At 39.3% G+C, this 21,133-nt stretch overlaps 1 protein-coding gene and 1 long non-coding RNA gene across 4 annotated transcripts in view; one reads left to right on the top strand and one right to left on the bottom strand.

The window, feature by feature from the left end:
- Positions 1-21,133, bottom strand: part of LOC145442056 (uncharacterized) — a 203,769-nt gene that overhangs the window by 82,514 nt on the left and 100,122 nt on the right. The gene's annotated exons all lie outside the window — the stretch shown is intronic.
- LOC145440201 (uncharacterized) lies at positions 13,367-16,678 on the top strand. Of its 3 annotated transcripts, none has more exons than XR_013915460.1 (5): positions 13,367-14,446; positions 14,508-14,582; positions 14,640-14,823; positions 15,138-15,693; positions 16,526-16,678. It is a non-coding gene; the product is annotated as an uncharacterized LOC145440201 (long non-coding RNA). The 3 variants fall into 3 exon arrangements; XR_013915459.1 differs by lacking the exon at positions 16,526-16,678 and having other exon boundaries at positions 13,368-14,157; positions 14,217-14,446; positions 14,640-14,815; positions 15,136-15,281; XR_013915458.1 differs by lacking the exon at positions 16,526-16,678 and having other exon boundaries at positions 13,372-14,157; positions 14,217-14,446; positions 15,138-15,281.

The raw sequence follows: 21,133 nt of genomic DNA, 5'->3' as shown, positions 1-21,133 counted from the left end.
TGAAACAATGCGGTCATGATGAAGGTTTCTTTTCAAGCCCGCTATGTATATTATACGGATAAACATGCTTAAATTGAACGTGGGTTTATAATGCTCAGTGACTGTGAGCGGTATGTGTAAATGTGTTTACCTCAAATTCAAATTCGCGAATTTGGTCCAATATCATCTTTACAAGGTTTTCATTGAGATGGCATTGGCGGAATTCTAACTCGTACATGCGAGATTTCTCCATGAGACCATTCACGATATTCTTTACATCCAATTCAGTCGTAGTTTTATGATAGATCCCACAAGGAATTTCAACTTCATCATGATCCATAAGTATTGATTGATGGTACATCCTGTTATCACCTTTAACGTATGTGAATCATCAATAATTCATGATCAGGAAATAAAATTAATATTAATTCTAATCAACCTCCAATGTGATTTTTGTGTCGGACTATTTCAATATTTCGATAAGTCGGATAAAATGATGATACGTGACATATATACTCAAGCAACAAACCGCTCCAGTACCAACACCACCACGTATGCCAATACCATATGACTGAATCATGGTAGTTTGCAGAGTTTAGTCAGCCATTGTACAGTTTATGCGCTGTGAGAATATCGAGTTAATCCAATTACACCATCATAAAATTTATCCAAGAGTCTAAATTATATTATTTTTCAGTATTGTATGGTCTAAATTATTAGAAATAAACATCCAAAAAGTTTAAGCTTTGGTTTTTACTTTATGAGAATAATTTTATATACTTTATTATAGTCATGGTAGGGTGCTTGTAATAACGAAGGTGTTTTTAACAACAACCTATCAATAACTTCACAAATGACACAAGCTAATTGATAAATTTTGAAATTGCCTGTAAGATATTAAGCTAATTATCAGAGTCGACGGCGATAAAACTATTTTACTTGAGTAATATTTATCGCTACATAAATATCGTTATGCCTTTGATACGATGTAAATAGTTATCTCGTGCGGCGTCCGTTGCGTGTCGTCACCCTTCGTACACCGTCGAGGAATAGGCTACCCGGTGCCGTTGACTTGTGATTATTTGTCGTAGACTTAAGTTGTGATATTGCAAGTTTTGAGGTTCTAAGATGGGTCCGTTCGGGTAAAAAGGAGCCCGCGAATGCAATAAAGAGACAATTCTGAGGATGCCGCCCGCCCCTATTTAATCCCTTTTATTGCCCCGAACCCCGTACGGGGCGGGCGGCATCCTCAGAATTGTCTCTTTATTGCATTCGCGGGCTCCTTTTTACCCGAACGGACCCATCTTAGAACCTCAAAACTTGCAATATCACAACTTAAGTCTACGACAAATAATCACAAGTCAACGGCACCGGGTAGCCTATTCCTCGACGGTGTACGAAGGGTGACGACACGCAACGGACGCCGCACGAGATAACTATTTACATCGTATCAAAGGCATAACGATATTTATGTAGCGATAAATATTACTCAAGTAAAATAGTTTTATCGCCGTCGACTCTGATAATTAGCTTAATATCTTACAGGCAATTTCAAAATTTATCAATTAGCTTGTGTCATTTGTGAAGTTATTGATAGGTTGTTGTTAAAAACACCTTCGTTATTACAAGCACCCTACCATGACTATAATAAAGTATATAAAATTATTCTCATAAAGTAAAAACCAAAGCTTAAACTTTTTGGATGTTTATTTCTAATAATTTAGACCATACAATACTGAAAAATAATATAATTTAGACTCTTGGATAAATTTTATGATGGTGTAATTGGATTAACTCGATATTCTCACAGCGCATAAACTGTACAATGGCTGACTAAACTCTGCAAACTACCATGATTCAGTCATATGGTATTGGCATACGTGGTGGTGTTGGTACTGGAGCGGTTTGTTGCTTGAGTATATATGTCACGTATCATCATTTTATCCGACTTATCGAAATATTGAAATAGTCCGACACAAAAATCACATTGGAGGTTGATTAGAATTAATATTAATTTTATTTCCTGATCATGAATTATTGATGATTCACATACGTTAAAGGTGATAACAGGATGTACCATCAATCAATACTTATGGATCATGATGAAGTTGAAATTCCTTGTGGGATCTATCATAAAACTACGACTGAATTGGATGTAAAGAATATCGTGAATGGTCTCATGGAGAAATCTCGCATGTACGAGTTAGAATTCCGCCAATGCCATCTCAATGAAAACCTTGTAAAGATGATATTGGACCAAATTCGCGAATTTGAATTTGAGGTAAACACATTTACACATACCGCTCACAGTCACTGAGCATTATAAACCCACGTTCAATTTAAGCATGTTTATCCGTATAATATACATAGCGGGCTTGAAAAGAAACCTTCATCATGACCGCATTGTTTCATATTATTATTGTTACTACGCGTGAATTGAAGGTATCGTACCGAACAATGCTCAATCACGCACCGGTGTAGCCATTTATCGCAATAGTCATACTAGACTAGTGAGAGTTGATGAGGGTTTAATTATTCATCACCTCAATTACTGTTTTATGGGGGAAAGTTTTGCACTCGTCCAGGTCCAAATAAAAAAACTCAGCGTCACAGCCCACGATGGCATTGACAAACTCCTGCCAGCCATCTGCGAGTTGATGAAGGAGTGTGGCTCGACGGAACTCAACCTGGAAGAAAGTAGCGGATCTAACGATTTTCTGATCGTTTTGAGTCAACTTATCAGATAGCATCAGGTATTGGCGATGAAAATATCCGGACACTAATCTAGTATAAATCCTTTCGATATGAGACTTTTATTACCTCATTCCCATAGGTTAAATTGCAAAAACTCGATCTCAGCTACGGCGAAAACATCAACTTTACGCAACTCGGGACTATTATTTCAAGCGATCTAACCTATTTGTCACTTGTGAACTCGCACTTGCGATCAAAGGATTTCGTCGCCATGCAGGTCAAAAACAGTAAGGTATATGGATCTTGTCTTGAGCGATTGTTGTTCAGTAGTGGTCAATAGTCACATTCTTTATGACTGCTTGCAAAGAGTCCATTTGAGACGAATCACAGAAATTCTATTTTAATCTCAGAACATTTCGCCAATCTATTATGACGTGACTGGCTAATCAACATTTCTCTGTTATAAGTTTGTAATGTTTGTCTTCATCCCCGATTAATTCTGGTCGTAAGTTGTCAGTTTCCCATATTAGTTTAGCTCCGATATCTCGACATCAGTTATAATCGTCTGGATGAAGAGTGTATGGCTGCACTGCCGCCCTTATTTTGTAAAGACAGAGCGGTTACTCTTGTGATGAAAGGATGCGACCTCACACCGGAGGAAATTCATGCTTTTGAATGTTTTGGTGAAATCGAGGTAGCCACTCGTTTCCACAATTTTGTGTGTCGTTTTCAGAATAATTTTCTGTATTTTGTAGGTCGATAAACTCGATCTAAGTTACAATACGGATTTGGAACCGGTAGGATTGCAAGAAATCGGACGTTTCGCGAAAAGGCATAACACGAAGGCAGTTCGACTTTCAGCTTGCGAATTGGATGAACATTCATTAACGTCGTTGAACAATGGTCTCGGTAATCATGAGGTGATCCATTTTAGCTAGATCTGTTTTGTTTTCTTACTAGTGAAATAATCAAGCATAGTTTGCAACTAATGCGAGTTCCAAGCAACGTCAGACATGGCATTTCATTTAGCGAGCGAATTTATCATCAATAAGGCATTCCTGATCACGTCTGCTGATGAAAAGTGTCCTTGCTTATGAGTGAAAGGTTTTCCATCGCCCATTCATATTAATGCTAGTTTCTGCAGTTTCTTCGATATCCTATAGACGTTCATTATTTTCTGTATTACACCAGTTTTGCGATGAGGCGAAGAAATTGATAATATTGCTCTGTCGTAGATAAATATTATTATTACAGCAACTGAGTGGTTTGTAGCATCGTAAAATATCCGAGCATCACACTGTGTTTTAGCTGCATTCGCTGGATTTGAGTAGAAATCCCGACATTTCCTCCTGCTACAAAACAGTAACTGAAATCCTGCACAAAACCCGCGTTGAAGAATTCAAGCCGAGTAATTGCAAGATGCTTTCCATGCAAATCAGGAATCTTAGTGAAGAGATGGGCAAGCGATGCACTACAGTAAGTTCTTTCTGCTCTCTCATGGTTCTCAATAAAGCAATTTAGTTCAGATTTCGTTTATGAAATTGACCTAAACCGCCTAATATTCAATTATTCAATGAACAGCTAAAGGTATTCGACCTCAGTGACAGCGATAGAACAAGAATCGACGAGGAATATGTGACTATCATTCAGAGCTTCTTGAAATATCATCCTGAATGTCGTCAACTCAAACTGATCTTACCGCGCTTGAATGGCGTAGACAGGGAAACTTTAAGGAAACAATTGCATTCGTCCGGTAAGACGATATTTCCGCCTAAATATGCATCTATACATTGGAATTTCGCGCCCTTATTCCTTCACTCCATATTACTTGTCGTGTTCGCTACGTCTTGATAGAATTGTAGGTAGTTACATAACACTACAGCTTAACGCAGGTTGATGTAACTTTGCTCACTTGTATGTATTGAGGTTTAGAATCCCCGTGAAATTAATTACTGAGCAAAGTATTCTTCGCAAATAACAACAAAATAGCAACATTTATATCTGTTCCATATACACAATATTTATAGAACACGATATTTGGTCGCGGAGAACCAACGATATTTGGCATCGAAAGATGGATCATTTTGAGCTGTCATAACTCTTTGTCCCTACTATGGTCGGAATTGGATCAAATTTGACTTGCGGCGTTTTCTAGGTAACCTAGCAATTTCCTTACGTAGCTGTATAAATTTGAAAAATGAAAATGTTCCAGATAAAGACGGTTTTATGGAGCAATCTTTCATGTAATCTCAGAAGAAACTGCATCCGTCCTACAGTAAAATTTATGTAATTAAACGGCGAAGAAATATATTATTTAAAAAATATTGCATGATGTACGTCAAAGGAGTATCCATGATCTTGTTATTGCCATTGCAATAGACGTCAGTCCAATTCCAACAAGCATGAGCCTCTTCCAAACTTTACTATCATCGAAAGCTGCGTTATCAAAAAATCCTACAAAACTGTCCTGAAACAAACAAAAGAATGTAAGCCTTCCTAATCTTGCAGAGGAAAGTTAGCGTACTTGCTAGCTAATTCAAAGTTCGGAGCGCTTGGAATGTAAATTACTGTGCCTTATGACAAAATGTAAATTGAAAACCGAATTGTGAAGTGCAAGCTAAGTTTCATTATCGATAGGTGGTATGGACTCTCGAGAGCAGATACACAGTACCTCAAGCTAAATGATAATTCCCAAATCCGTATCAGGCCATGTAAAATCGCTTACCCATCCTCCATTTCCCGCTATCCACTTTCGCCTTCTACTACCAATGTAATTTCCGACTGACTGTATGATACCTTCTATATTATCACCGTGATGCTCATCCTCGTTTTTGCGAGCAAGAATGCTACCGAGCACGAACACAGATACGATCCGACCCCAATTCTCTTGGGTATCTTTAAAAATTTCGTCAGCTATCATCAGGAACATCCGCTCATCCGCAGAATATTCTTCATATTTTTCGTCGACTTCAACAATACTGTATCGGAGACGTTTAGAGATTGCGTTCACGACAGTTCGATGTCGCTCGAACATTTCATCACTAACTCGCCGTAAGGTTGCCTCCGCTTTCGTATTTGCTTTAACGCTCGGGCCGTCTAGTTGGTACATGATAAAATTCCTGGCCAAGGAATATGCCCCGGATATAATTTCATCCCTTTCCATGGTTTGAAGATAGCAGCGAGTCAGAGCTCATTCAGAGATCTAAGCTACTTTGAAAATTAGGATCCAAGGATTTGCTAATTCATTATTATGAGAGAATGATGATGGGGTTGAAATTAAGAATTAGAACCTATTCCCTGGTCACCGCAAAGAAAATATTGCCTCTTTCACAATGCATACTACAATAATGATATTTTTATGTTTCTCGGACCTTGCATGATAATGTTTAGGATTAATTAACTATTCAAGGGACATTCATTAAGAGATTTGCGTTATTTTGAAATTAGTATCAAAGTATTTGTTTATTTATTTTTATGAAAAAACTGCCGATGCGGTTGAAATTACGAATTGGAAACTAATTGCGTGCTACCGCAAATACAACATTTCCAGTTTCATAATACATACACCATTAATGATATTTTTATATTTCTTCAAACTTATCTATTTATCATAATGTTTTGGACTGATTACTATTCCGGGGAAATGGCTACCAAATTTCGTATCGGTGATATAACTATATTACTGTAATTTCAGTGCTCGTTAATTAAATTTTACTACTCGACTCGAATCATTATAACAAATTAGTCGATTCGGATTTCAGCACTCGAATTAGTGCACTAGGCGCATCGAAGAAATTTCGACTCCTTTACTATCCAATTATAAATGGTCACTATGGGCAATGTCAGAGCAAATTTTATGTATAGCAATGTGAATATTATGAATATTATTCATTTTTCAGGGATATTTAAACTCGTCATTCGGAAGGGATCAGATAACGTGTTATGATTTAGGTTTTAGGCAAAACTGGGCCCGTAATACTTATTTTCTAATCACCTTACAATCGCTACTTCTCGTACTTGAGTAGAAGTTTACTATGTCATGACAGTTAAATGTTGAAAAGTACTTTTCAAAGACCTTGATAAAAGTTAGCAGTTTATTCTAAATTGTACTATGAATTTTCGCGATGCTGAATGGTTATCGCAAGGAAAACATGACTAAATAAATCGAGAAATACTGCACAGTTGGGCTATGCGATATTAGAGTTCTAAAAATTGCCCTCGACATGAGCCCGCATGTTGGATATTATCGAAAGTAAACGAATATCTTTTCTCACTAATATCGACAGCGCAATGTCGAGTAACGTTTTACTCGCTCGGAAATAGCTATACTTCTACTTTAATTGAAAGGAATTATGGGACATCGTAGCTTCATGTCCTGTTCATATTGCATGCTGGTCATTTATTTCGAGAGGTCGCGATTGATCACCCATTTTCTGTTACCGAAGAAGTTGCTAACGAAAGGTGCTCGAGAACGATTTACTCCTGCCTTTATCAAAATATACTCTGGTAGGGCTTGCCTACCAACAGAACAGAACTTACTCGAAAGATTATGATCAAAACCAGGGATGAGCAAACTACGGTAAGCGGATCGCATGCGGACAACATTTTAGTGGCTCACGATAGCATCAAGATATATTTGTAGATATGGATGAAATGTATTCAAAACTATATAATATTTTATCGCCCGAAATAAACGTACTATGTTATTTTTTTTATTGCTGGTGCAATAACCTGACTTTGGGGCCCGCGCATTTTCAAAGGTAGTTTATAAACATCCCATAAATTCAAAATGACAATGACTTATTTCGTATCATGAATGTGATTTTAGATTGACAACTCCAGCACGTTTATTACTTTATGCGATTTATTTGAAATAAGCGATCCATGCGCGTGTTATGTAGATTCCGCATCTATAGGTGCACTGGGCAGTAGGCACAATATTAACTTATTCATAATTACCGACACGACTCGAAGCAATCTAAAATGCGACGAGTTGAATATAAACGCTTTTTGCAGTAAAGAAACGAGCAAGAAGTAACGTAAACTGTAAGACTTGTAATGTAATGAAGTCGTTGCTGATTTCAAATTATGAGCTGCCACATAAAGTAACCGAATTAATTGAATATTTAGGAAATCGGTAAATTACGTTCGTCTACACCAGTGGTTCCCAACGTGGGCGATATCGCCCCCCAGGGGGCGATTTGGCGGTCTAGGGGGGCGAAAATAACGAAGGGGGCGATAGGGGGGCGAAAACGGACGAAGGGGGCGATAGGGGGCGAAAACAACGAAGGGGGCGATAGGGGGGGGCGATGGTGCGTTAAAACGGCTATATTGGAGTCGGGACCGTAACTACCGCACCCCAAACCCCCAATTGGGGTTGGGGGGCCCGAAATCGAACGAAGCCCAAAATTATTTCGTGAATTAACATGAATGACAGAGTAATTTTTAGAAATTCATGCGACTTTTTCAAAAAAATTTCGCGCTGCGCGCCATTTATTATTTTCTTGTGTCATGATGTTGGGGTCCCCGTCACCCAACAAAAATACGCATGATTTATGGAAATGGGAGACTTCGGCGTCGGCCATTACTGCGCCACGACGCACCACGACATATGAAGTTAGAGGCCATGTAACTTGCGACTCCGAGAAGTGTGCCAGAATGATCAGCAGCGAGATGACCTTGGCCGAAAAGGAATGCCCTTGTGCTGACCGAAAACTTCGATATATATACATATATGTTTAATTGTCCATAGGCTGGCGTCGAATGTTCCTGTCTTGGCGACCTTAACCCTACAGGACAAATGCCATCCCGCAAGGAAAAATTATTTGACACTAAAGAAATACCAATATGAAATCATGTGCGTCTTTTAGTCTTGTACGTTTTGACGATTTACATATCTTCTGACATAGCAGATATAGGAGGTCCCGAAATAGCATCATGTAAAGAAGTCAATATAATAACGATTCCGCCCTAAGATGTTTATTTATTATTTAGGGGTCCTACCTTTTCCAACATTCCATATCGACCATATAGACCGATTCAAACAAGAAGTATATGAATTTGTCGCGCTTCGCGCGTTTAAGCGAAATACGGTGACTCACCAAACAGTACATGAAATAGGGTTAGCTGATGTGTAGCGACAAAAGCCCACTGGCTGAGGGGGTTCTGGGGTTTGGTTTATCACCCTATGGGGCCAAAGACCATCGTTTTTTTCGGGGGGGGGGCTGACGAAGTGCTGTTTTTCAGTCCCAACATTTGGGGGGCGATCATCGGTGTGGAGCTTCAAAAGGGGGCGATGAGTCGAAAAAGGTTGGGAACCACTGGTCTACACGGAAGAACGTGCAGAATTCATGTTTTACATAGTAAGACATTAGCTGACGGGTAAGTAAAGGTTGCTTGGTTATGATGCTGGCAGCAGGTACCATCAGCAAATCTATAACCAGATTGTCGTGCAGTTCTAAGAATCTGTACAATCCACTTCTTCACTAATTTCCGCAAATTGGTTATTGAGGATAAGCAGCCTATAAAACTCGCTAAATTTTTATGACGTTATAACGAATACGTTATCGTGAAATCAATGCTTGATTTGTTCTAAATATATAGGCTAGTTATTATCTCCGTGCCCTCGCCTACGCGTTTTGGCTCATCATCCTAAATAGGCTATAGTGCGTAACGCGAATGGATTCATATGTTGCATTCGACCCTCGAGCCAAAACAAGCCGCAGGCATTTTAGTTGCAATTAAATTACCCTTGTTCTCGACCTACAAAAATTATGCTGGTATTAGATTGAAGGCCAATGTGTCAGCCGTTGGGAGTTTATCGCATTGGCGGGCGACGATGACACTACAAATAACAACTGTACGTGTGCACAGGTTCGTGTTACCACATATTGTAGTGTTGCGACATAGGCCGGACGCATCAGTCCAAATCCTGAAAGCGAGAAAAGGCGCTCTGATCTTATTTGATGCTGAATTTAACCCCACGGAATCTCAAGTTAGTGTCCACTGGACTGACAGCTGTGTCATAGATGTCTGCGGAAAAGAGCTCATTCGATTTATTGGGGTCGTCAATATTCAACGAAAATCGGGCTACATAATTGTGCGCGGGTCGCATTGTTAAATGCGAATCGGTTAGCATCCAGCTACACATACTGCTCTATATCGATAAAGCATCAATGCTAGCTGAATATGCCCGTTTGTACGTCTATAATGTTGATGGCACACTCGTCGCTTATTATTGCTCATGATTTACAGAGCCACTTACATTGATCGTTCGTTGTACGTCTGTAATGGTACTGGTACACTCGTCGCCTCGCCTTGGTAGCTTTCTTGAGGCCGGAAAATGGACCTGAATCCTTTTCTGAGGTCAATACGGACCATTATCATGTGGATATCCCGAAAAATATATGGTGATTGTCGCGTCAATAACAAATGTGTTTTCAATGCTTACCCCTTATTAGACAACCTTTTTTAAAAGCTTCAATACAGACACGGATTGGCAGCGAACGCGATAGTGTAATGGTTACGGTTCTGTTCTACAAGTCATAGGGTCCTCGGTTCGAATCAGGGAGAGGAGCCGTTTTCATTCGGCCTTAAAGGTTCAGTACGGACGGAATTTCTCAGCGAGCGCGGTAGTGTAATGGTTACAGTTGTGGTCTATAAGACATGAGGTTCTGGGTTCGATTCCAGGAGAAGGGAAGTCCTCGGGAGGTCCTCGGTTCAATTCTCGGAGAGTAACCGTTCTCATAATCCACTGAAATTCGAGACAGGAAAATTAAAAAAAAATTAACAATTTTAAAAAAATACGCGGGGAAATTTAAATTTGAAAGTGGGCGTGGCTGGACACGTGGCGTAATCTCATTGGTGGCTATAATCAGCTTCAATACACTACTGGAGGGGGAGACGAATTGCTGTTTTGGTCCTGGTACCAGCTACAACCCACGCTAACATGATATATAAGCTCATGGCCATGGCGGCAGGTCCCAATGTTGAATAAAGAATTATGAAATAACGAGAGGCGCCTGTTTCAAGTAGAGTCATATGAGAATAAGACGAAGCGAACATAAAATTCTGCCTTCAACTTCATACAGATATTGTACTGCAAGCTGCCGTTACGAGAAATGGCAAAACGGCTCGCTTATGATATATATATCACCAGCTGTTGATTTTTACTGCTTCGTTGTGGAAACCGCAATCTTTTATTTGACGAGTACAAAATTTCAAATCTTTGTCCGGTGTACGTACGTACTGGATAGGCATACTGCTCGCCAAGCAGCAACGGTCAAACTGCGTTTAACTAAGCATAAGCATCACCAAAAATCAACGCGTAAGTTACTATTTTAAACTATAGGCAGAGCGGGATAAATTATACTGCTGCGAGGTAGTGGCGTGTGGAACGCGTTGATAACCTGATATACAGCACGGCGGGTGTTCTTACAATCAGACTAATGGACGACGTAGGTACATCGAATATCTATTTACTGTGGATACTTCTTACACAATGACGCGCAAAGCTAAGAGGCTGCTTCTGACGTAATAATGAGCAGTGGCGTCGGAAAATCAGGCTTTTGTGTGTGCAGTCACGAACCTGGTATAACATCTTTTCCTTGTTCACGAATGTTCAGTTTATGTCATAGTCCTTGTACAAATAAAAACTAATCGTTCTTTCACGGAGAAATCGATTAGATATAGGAAGTAGTCGATTACGATTACGATTACTTCGGAATTTTTTCGAATGTAATCGATTGCGATTACGATTACTTAAAAATGCTGTAATCGTCGTAATCGATTACGATTAGTAATCACGATTACCCCATGTCTGGTCCCCAGCGTTATTAGATCACGCATATTGGACTCTCGCGAAGACGCAGCCGTAACTGATCTCCGATTACTAGAACGTAATCAGGCCATGGCTATGAACTCTGCCATCGGCAAGCATTTGGCTGAGAATGCAACTTGCGCTAAAAACTATCGCGATGAAAGAGTTTCGATATTAGGTAGAGGCCGTACTAATTTCCAGTTGTCTGCACTGGAATCGACTTATATTAAAATCCACCGACCGCGCTTGTGTCAGCAGAAGGAATTTTTAGTGAATCTGAAAATTGTCCACTAGCTGCGCTCGCGGTTTGCCTGTATTTCATGTTGTTTGTTTCTATGACGTCATAATTGGTTGTATGCAATGTAGCTAGATGCATGTTTTTGAAATTCTCCATTTGCTGACGATTGCCCTTGAAAAGTGTCAGCTCGAAAAGCTTCGGGTTTTAATATGAATATATTATTAAAATGTATATTAAAGTTCTGTACCCCAAAGAGTCTCTTCAAATACTTCCGAAAACGGTACAACAAGCAGCAGCTAAATACCATCAATACGCTGATAAAGAGTCGGGGAAGATTGAGAACAGCTTTATCTACAACAGCCTTTCTGAAGGCTTGCATCACCAAAAAGACGTTACCGAAGTTTATCAAAGGTAGGATAGAGAGGTCTCGAGCACGCCTCACCCCAAATATTGAGCGTGCATTTATATATGATGAAATCGACAAGAACAACAAGTTGCTTGCTACCTTACATCGTATATGTCGGTCACTACAGAAAGAAATTCGTGGATTTTTGTCATTCTTTGATTTGATTCGGTTCACCCGGTACCTGGCATCTATAGATACCATAAAGGAAAAAGAGAACTTGGCTAAGAATGAACGTAACCTGAGCCGTCTTATTACCCAACGCTTTGGCAACAATGCTAGTCCTGACGGGAAAAAATATTGTTAACTTATCGGACTACAAGCTCACGTCCACTGAAGAGTTCGTACTGTCTCATGGTCTCAACTTTTGTTTACCACCTACCCAGCAAACACGAGATATATTCAGGACATGTTCGGATATCTTTTTGTTATCCTAATTATCTCAAAATTGTGTTTATGCATATCTTGTGCGGAAACGTATCTTGAATACATCTTTTTCTTATCCAACAACTTTCGTCAAAATGCCGAAAATATATTTGTGAGGAATCAAATTCGATTATTGTTTCATTTTATGGTATAATTTATCTACTATCAATTTTATTGATGTCTTTTCTTTTATGGGGTGATATGTCACCGTAATTGCCACTATCGAATCATAGCAATTTACATTGTTGCTATGATTGAATGTTTTTCCTTTTGTCACACGCCGCTTTCGCGTGATTTTGCAGATATTTTGATTCTTGGCCATCCCAAATTTTGGAATCCGAATCCATTACGGCTCCAGGCGGCAATTTGACAGTCTTATGAATTTCCAATTCTGGGTAATCCGAAAAACTGCTGCCAAAATAATGCTATACTATTTGAACGTTCAATAGAAAAATCCTGCTACAATCCGACTGTCAAAGCAAATTCAGAATCCGGATCCACTCCGGTTACGCTGAAAACCATCTAGCCGTCTAGCCGTCGGAGCCGAGTGACTCAGTGGCTTGAGGCACTTTCTCCCACGCGAACACCCGTTTCGGCGCGCAGGTTTCAAATCGTCAGACAAAAGACAAAAGCGCTCTGTTAATGGCGGCTTGCAGTGCAGATATCGTTGTCGTTTTGGTTTTAGTTGCGTTCAGGGAAATCGCTGTTAATTGAGGCTAATCCAAGCATATTTCTATAGAAGAATACCGAAAACTGCACTGTGCAAGGTAATTTATATATAGGCTATGCTTCTTATATAATCATTGACTTGACTTGAGGAAATACGATATAACTTCATAGAACTAGTCTAGTCTTTCTGGTAATATGGTGTCCATATCATAACTGGGCGGCTATATCTGAATATAATTCTTTGATTCATATCAAACCAACTAATAAACTATAGAACTTGTGCGGCTAATCATGAGCACATTTCCTGGATATCAACTTACTCCAACCTTACTTTAAGGATTTGCTGTAAATGAATATAGGTCATTAGGTGGGTATTAGTCGATCAATAAATCGAGCAATCATTTGCTGTTGTGCTTTTTGTTGAACAAGAACAATCGGTTGCTGTTGCTGTAAACTGTAATACATAAAAGCTGGAAAACCGATGTAGAAGTGATCTCATTGATTCAGACTAGCTTATATCTTATGAATTGTGAATTGTGTGAAATTGTTTGTATCTATAATGGTATTGCATGGCTGGTGGTTGCGTAAGAATGCAAATAGCACCGTAAGGCTAAGAATAAAAAGCAACCATAATATGATAATCGCAATCGGTCTCTGTATAAAAGATACAGATGAAATGCTCATCCAGTAAGTTATAAACTCAGAATTAGCGTACTGTTTTCCAAGTGGGCCTACCTTTGCCATCTACATTATCCATATGTTTTAGATGTATTGAAGGTAGCTTTTAGTGATATAATAAACGCTGCGGAGAGTAGTGGCTTGCTCACGTCTTTGTCATTGTCTGGACTGAAAATGAAGCGCAGCGGCCAAAACGAAAACGTCAGCTGAACAAACAATTTTTGAATAATTCGGCGTCAACTGATGGTCAAGGTATACCCTTTTATTCCGTGAAATATGGTACATATATGTAAAACGTTTATAATTTGTAGATGATGTTTTTCCTGCACTGCAAGGAAGAAACATAATCCAAGTATTCAGATACAAGACATGCCAATTTCAAGAATGCGGTCATCTTATGATTCTGGCAATGAAGGTGTGGCAAGCAGGAGTGATATCAATGATGCTTGCAATGCAAGTTTGCCATCATTAAGCGAAAAGAGTGTTCAAGAATGGCATGATCCCAACATTGAATGTAACGGCCAGAGATCTAAGTCCTGCAGTAAGTTCCTAGCACTTCGATGCGTTCTCGAATTTGAGAATAAAGTCTCTCTGTTTTTCAGATGCTCCTTCATTTAAAATCATCGTTGAACTACAAAATTTTGACCATCAACAATGTGGCCTGTCATAAAGTAATGGTAAGTTTATCACATATGATGGTCAATCCAACTTTCTTGTAATCGAATCCTTTTTAGCTTGTGCATCAGAGACATAAAGTTGCAGAAAAACCAGATGATGGATTTCCTCAGACATCATATCGACAATGACTCCAAAAGACCTCAATCGAGTGCCCCAATTTTGCTGGAAGATATAATTGAAGATCCCTGTGAAACCTTGTCACAGCTGGAACACCTTTGAACAACGGCAAAGTCTGAACTGGTATGTTTTTGTTTCTCATTCGAACAAAGCGATTGACAGTCTAAATCAGGGGTGTCCGCCGACACCAAGAAATCATTTTCAGACACAGCAGGGGTCCTTTTCGAAATTAGTTCTATTATCAAAAATTGAATTGCCAATATGATTTATTGCGAAATCGCAAAGTCAACCAAGCCTTTGATTAGCGTGACCATGAAATTTATGGTGTGGATGGTTTTATCTAGAATGCCCATAAATGTTATTGTTAATTCTGGTGCAAACCATTCATGCAAGGCAGTACCATCTGTATTGTGTACCACTAATATAATGTTTTACAGGTAGCCGCTTTAATGGGAATCCGGGGTGTACAATTGCCGGAAACTGTCGGAAATATGATGACCAGCATAGCTGTAAAGAAAGTATGAAAAACCAGTCTTAAGGGTCAAAACAACAAGAGTGACACAAGAGTGACGTAAGTTATCAACGGTTATTGACGGAAATTAAACGTAATCAATGTAAAAAAAAGTTGAGCCCTAGCCTCGATTTTTCAACATTTTAATCGTTTGACGTCATATTTGGTAATACGAATACTGATGTCGTGATGTGCTAAGTTACCTACTTTAGTACTCTAGTAGCTGCAATTGAATATATTATTGCAATATGAATATATTATTCAATAGTATATTGGAATTCTTTACCTCCAAGAGTCTCTTATATCAATGAAACTTGTTCGTTGTCTGATGTATAATATACCATGACTGGACAGAGGACATCTTCATCTAGTTATATCTCTTTTTAGGAGCATGCAGATCGGCTCATACTGACCTCGAGATCCCAGATAAAAGAACTAAAGATCAGGTTGCAAGATCTCTAACTGTTGCTGGATCTTGCAAGGTAATTTTGTTGTTAAGTTAAGCCTGTGTGGTGTGACAGTTGTGTCTTTGATGATATTATTGAAATGAACTGTAAGTGAATTGTTGTTACCGCTCATCTTCAGAACATTGTATATCAGTGGTCCCCAAACTTTACGAGAAAATTTACGAGACAGACCTTTACAATTTCCCTCCGCGGGTCGCATTTGTCTCGCACGGGGAGATTAAAATTTAATTTGAATAACTCTACTTTGTGTTGATTTACAAAATAATTTTAAGCAACTTCGATTTTGGTTTAGACAATACCCTGTCTAAAGATTTTTATACTCAAGGAATTAAAATCTCTGAAAATTTCTGGATCGTGTGAATTTCTGGAAGGTACTACGCAGTCATAAAAATTGTCTCGCAGACCACAGTTTGGGAACCACTGCATATATTTGCTGTGTCGTGCATGGAAGGAGCGATCAATATCACATCAGCCTCTCACAGGCAACTATTACCATATTAATATTAAAATAATAATGTGGAGAACAATCTTCACCCCGTGCCCAAACTATAGGTTTTGAAATCCGTTTCCAGCAGCAGCCACTTCATGACGCCAATAGCATGAAAATCATCTCTATAATGACAGGCATTATTGAACAGGTTCTGGTGTCTCATCTTGACAGCGTAACTGCGTTGATTATATCTTCAGTGTGAAAGTAAAGGTCATGTTGCTTTTGAAAGAGGACTTCAAGTCTTTTGGTGAATGTGACTTAGACCACCATCCCACTTTACTCACAACCAAACACAGAACAACTTTTATTCTACAGTGATAATAATCAATTGTACTAATCTACTCGTTTATGTTATAGGGTGGCGATAAAGAAGATAACAGGAACAATGCTGTCATCACAGAGTCTGACAATTCCGACAACGATTTCGAACTTATGCTTAGGCAGCAATATTTGCTGAAGTGATTGCGCAGTTCTGTGCTGATTTAATACACGGACAAAGCCATGCATGATTTGTAAAATTATCAGTCAGTCTTCCTTGATAAGGGTAGTGCAGGATGTGGCAGGTCCAGGTACCTAACTAGGGTCAGGGGTCACCTAGGGTCAGGGGTCATCTAGGGTCAAGCAAGATATCATGACAATGTCATACAGGTATCTTTGAAGATATCCTATATATGTGCAAATGTGTCGACAGATTTATATAAAAAATACATATGACTAGATATATTTTCAAGTAGTTGAGACATATACACAATATATATGCAATATATTCTGTGTTTGCTGGGTAATACCATAAAAAGTGAAGAGGTATTCGCAGAATTTGAAGTGTTAATGGCTCAACTATATCATCGCAAGGCCAACTCCGCTGATAATTTGCCAGCCCTCAAAGCAAGATTGAGTGATTTGGCACATGCCTATTGTGGATATCCTATTGATTCGGGAAATTTTTTAATGACGAAGGAATGTTTTCGTGCAATAAAAGCATTGCGACAAAATCCAGACATTCACATTAGCAAACCGGATAAGGGCTCTGGGGTTGTAATCCTAAACAAACGGGATTACATACTCAAAATGGAAGCAATCTTGGGTGACGAATCAAAATTCAAGACACTTGGTCCCGCTGCTGAATTTGATAACATCGCCAAGATCGAAAGACGGATACAGCGCCGACTATTCAGCCTCAATAAAAACGGCTCCATATCACCTGAGGTCTATGCCTCCATCAGACCGGTCGGGGCAAAGAGGCCACGTATGTACGGACTGCCAAAAACTCATAAAACCAATGCGCCCGTTCGACCAATTCTTTCTATGATTGGATCGGCGCAGCACAAGCTCGCGAAGTGGCTTATCGATGTTTTGGAACCAGTGCGTTCCATGTATGATTCGCATTGCGTCGCTGATTCGTTTACATTCGCGCACGAGATGAAAACCACCGACCTTCCAAACCCGAATATGTTTCTCGGTTCGTATGATATCGTTAGCCTCTTCACGAACGTGCCGCTGAAGGAGACCATTGATATCTGTGCGGACGCGCTATATGGTGGTGGTGATTTAGCACCACCTTCCTTCTCGCGTAAAGTGTTCGTTGAACTTCTTAATACGGCTACTTGCTCTGTTGAGTTTAGTTTTAACGATACCATCTACATGCAAACCGACGGTGTAGCTATGGGTAGCCCTCTTGGCCCGATTTTAGCCAATATATTTGTGGGATTTCATGAAAACAGACTTTTCGCCGCAGATGAAACCAAGCCTCCATTCATGTACCGTCGCTATGTCGACGACACCTTCGTTATCTGTCAAAATGAGACGGAGTTCGATGATTTCTTTGTTAACTTGAATTCTCTACACTCGTCTTTAAAATTCATATTTGAAAAAGAGCGTGCTAACTCGTTACCATTCTTAGACGTTCTGGTGGAAAAACGGGGTATTAGCTTTGTCACTTCGGTTTACCGGAAGCCAACGTTTACAGGGCATTACATACGCTGGAATTCTTTTAGCCCGAATCGCCGTAAACTAAATTTGATTGGCACATTGGTGCACAGAGCCTTGATGATTTGTTCGGATATAAAATTAAACGCGGAGCTAGAAGATATCCGCAAAATTCTAATCGGTAACGGCTACCCCGAACACATCATCAAGAGTTCTGTGGACAGAAAACTCAGTAATTTCAATCCCAACAAATCACAAAACACGAACACACGGTCTGAGGAAAATGTATATATACATTTGCCGTGGCTGGGCCCCATCTCTTCCCGGTTTGAAAAGCAATTGATTTCTGCTGTAAATCGCTGTTACGATAACGTAAAAACTAATGTTGTGTTTACCACCAAACAATTGCTTCCTGGAACGCGCAAAGATGTTCTTCCTGCTTTTCAACAAAGCAATATAGTCTATGATTTCAAGTGCCACTGTGATTGTCGGTACGTGGGAAGAACAACTCAGCGCTTGCAGGAACGCATCAAACAACATGTCCCCAGCGTTATTAGATCACGCATATTGGACTCTCGCGAAGACGCAGCCGTAACTGATCTCCGATTACTAGAACGTAATCAGGCCATGGCTATGAACTCTGCCATCGGCAAGCATTTGGCTGAGAATGCAACTTGCGCTAAAAACTATCGCGATGAAAGATTTTCGATATTAGGTAGAGGCCGTACTAATTTCCATTTGTCTGCACTGGAATCGACTTATATTAAAATCCACCGACCGCGCTTGTGTCAGCAGAAGAAATTTTTAGTGAATCTGAAAATTGTCCACTAGCTGCGCTCGCGGTTTGCCTGTATTTCATGTTGTTTGTTTCTATGACGTCATAATTGGTTGTATGCAATGTAGCTAGATGCATGTTTTTGAAATTCTCCATTTGCTGACGATTGCCCTTGAAAAGTGTCAGCTCGAAAAGCTTCGGGTTTTAATATGAATATATTATTAAAATGTACATTAAATTGTTTCAATGTGGCACAGCTCGAATTATTCACTATATGCAATTAACATGAACGAAAGATATCCTTCATTTTTCAAGTTTTTATAACATGGACTCTCTAATATCCTGAAATGAATGAATCATTCAAATATGGCAGATATCCAATCCTGTATAATAAAAATGTCGAAAAAAAATCCAAATGTAGCTCTTGTGTATGAGTAAGCAACTAATAAAGAGATTGAACTTACTAATTTTGTCATTGCACACTATCCAGATTACAAGCACACACACTCTTACTACTAATAGACACTGGACATATATGGAATTGAGTTAAGTAGTCAAAGAACATAGCCTATGTCTAGTCTACATGTACTTAATCAAGTATTCAAGGATTGGGACTTGCAGTCTTTTTTAATCATTTGTTCGATCCGAACAGCTAAGCTACACTAAAAATATTTTTAATTTTGTCAAGTGGGAATCATCGTTTGGTCATATTTACATCATTTTTACAATTTTACGAAACCAGCCGATGCATTTGCTCTGTCACAGTATCATGGTATAATTCCAAAAATCGCATAAATTTTGACTGCATCGCGAAAACGCATATTGGAATTTTCTTCCCCTGTGCAACTGAGTTGTAATATGCGAGTAATGTCTAATTTTATCTATATCAGGGGTGGGCGACTTTTTCGGCCAAAGGGACACGTGAGATTTACGAACCATTGCGCGGGCAACAGGAATGTTGATAACCTTTTTTTAGTTATCCGATAGGAGCGAACCGTAATAGGTAACATTGCAAACAAGACTTATATTAATACGCCCTAAAATTGATAACAATATGTCATGCAACTGTGTAGTGAGCAATGAGGCCCTGGTCGCGCGAAGCGCGAAATTTTATTGCAAGATAATTACTGAAATATATCAATAAATATGTTTCTAACATACATTGGGGGTCGCATCTGTATACCACTGGGCTCATTTGGCAAGGACAAGATTATTCGACGTTTAGACATAGCAAAATCGACGGTATCAGTGAACATGCCTATATCATTTTGTGCAAATGTTTTGTCGACGATCTCGCTGCGAGTGCACAATCGAAGCCGCATGTTGGACGACACGTCATCTCCTAATTGTGAATATAATTAGATTCAATTCTGTGAATAATATGTATTTATAATTTTCAGAAGGGGGTTCAAATACTGAATGCAAGAAATCTAGTGACATTGAATCATGCGAAGTACCGAGAAGAATTTCAAGTGAAATAAATCTGCTACGAAATATTCTACTTTGTGGTCATATACGAAGATCTGGGATAAATGTGGCTGGCCCCTGGATATCTCAATGCGTCAGAACTGTTTTCTTAGTCATCCTCAAAGTTCTTGGTCATGCTAATCAAATTTTGGTTGGATTTACACTTCTACCTGATGTCATAAATAATTTCGAGAAATACCTCGCAGGCTATCACCTAGTCTTCTCGTGTGCCAAATTAGGCCTGCGTGACATGGGCTGGCCGTACCTGATCTGCATGGTTAATAATAACAGTGATTGGTGGTACATAAAAATTCTATTGAAAATTCTTTGAAAGCAAATGTTTTCATGATATAGAAGTTGGAGTCGGAGTCGGAGTCAGGGGCATTCTCACAAACTCCGACTCCGACTCCAGTCAGTATATTCCCCACGACTCCGACTCCGACTCCAGCTATTCTAGTTTTCACGACTCCGACTCCGACTCCATCAAGGGACAATTACCCAGACTCCGACTCCACAGCCCTGCTATTACTCAAGATGGCTTGTTACAAAAAGGTAGTGACTTGATCCCAACACTGCGATTGATAAACGTTATGATAAATTCTGATCCCTCATTGGAGAAATGATACTCAGATATGACTCTTGGCCGATTTGTACCTCATCTCTCCTTTGACATAATATTTTAGATAATTCATATACAAACTACTTAATATAGTCGCACAAATGTTCAAAATTAGTCATACATGAACAATGATGGAAAATACCAATATTCATTGCAGGTTTTCACAATTTCCGTTCAC

This window comes from Botryllus schlosseri, chromosome 6, assembly GCF_051294905.1.
Source record: "Botryllus schlosseri isolate E-star chromosome 6, Bs_hap1, whole genome shotgun sequence".
Taxonomy (NCBI): Eukaryota; Metazoa; Chordata; class Ascidiacea; order Stolidobranchia; family Styelidae; genus Botryllus; species Botryllus schlosseri.
The sequence above is the reverse complement of the archived record's forward strand: the minus strand, read 5'-3'. Positions and strand labels throughout refer to the sequence as shown.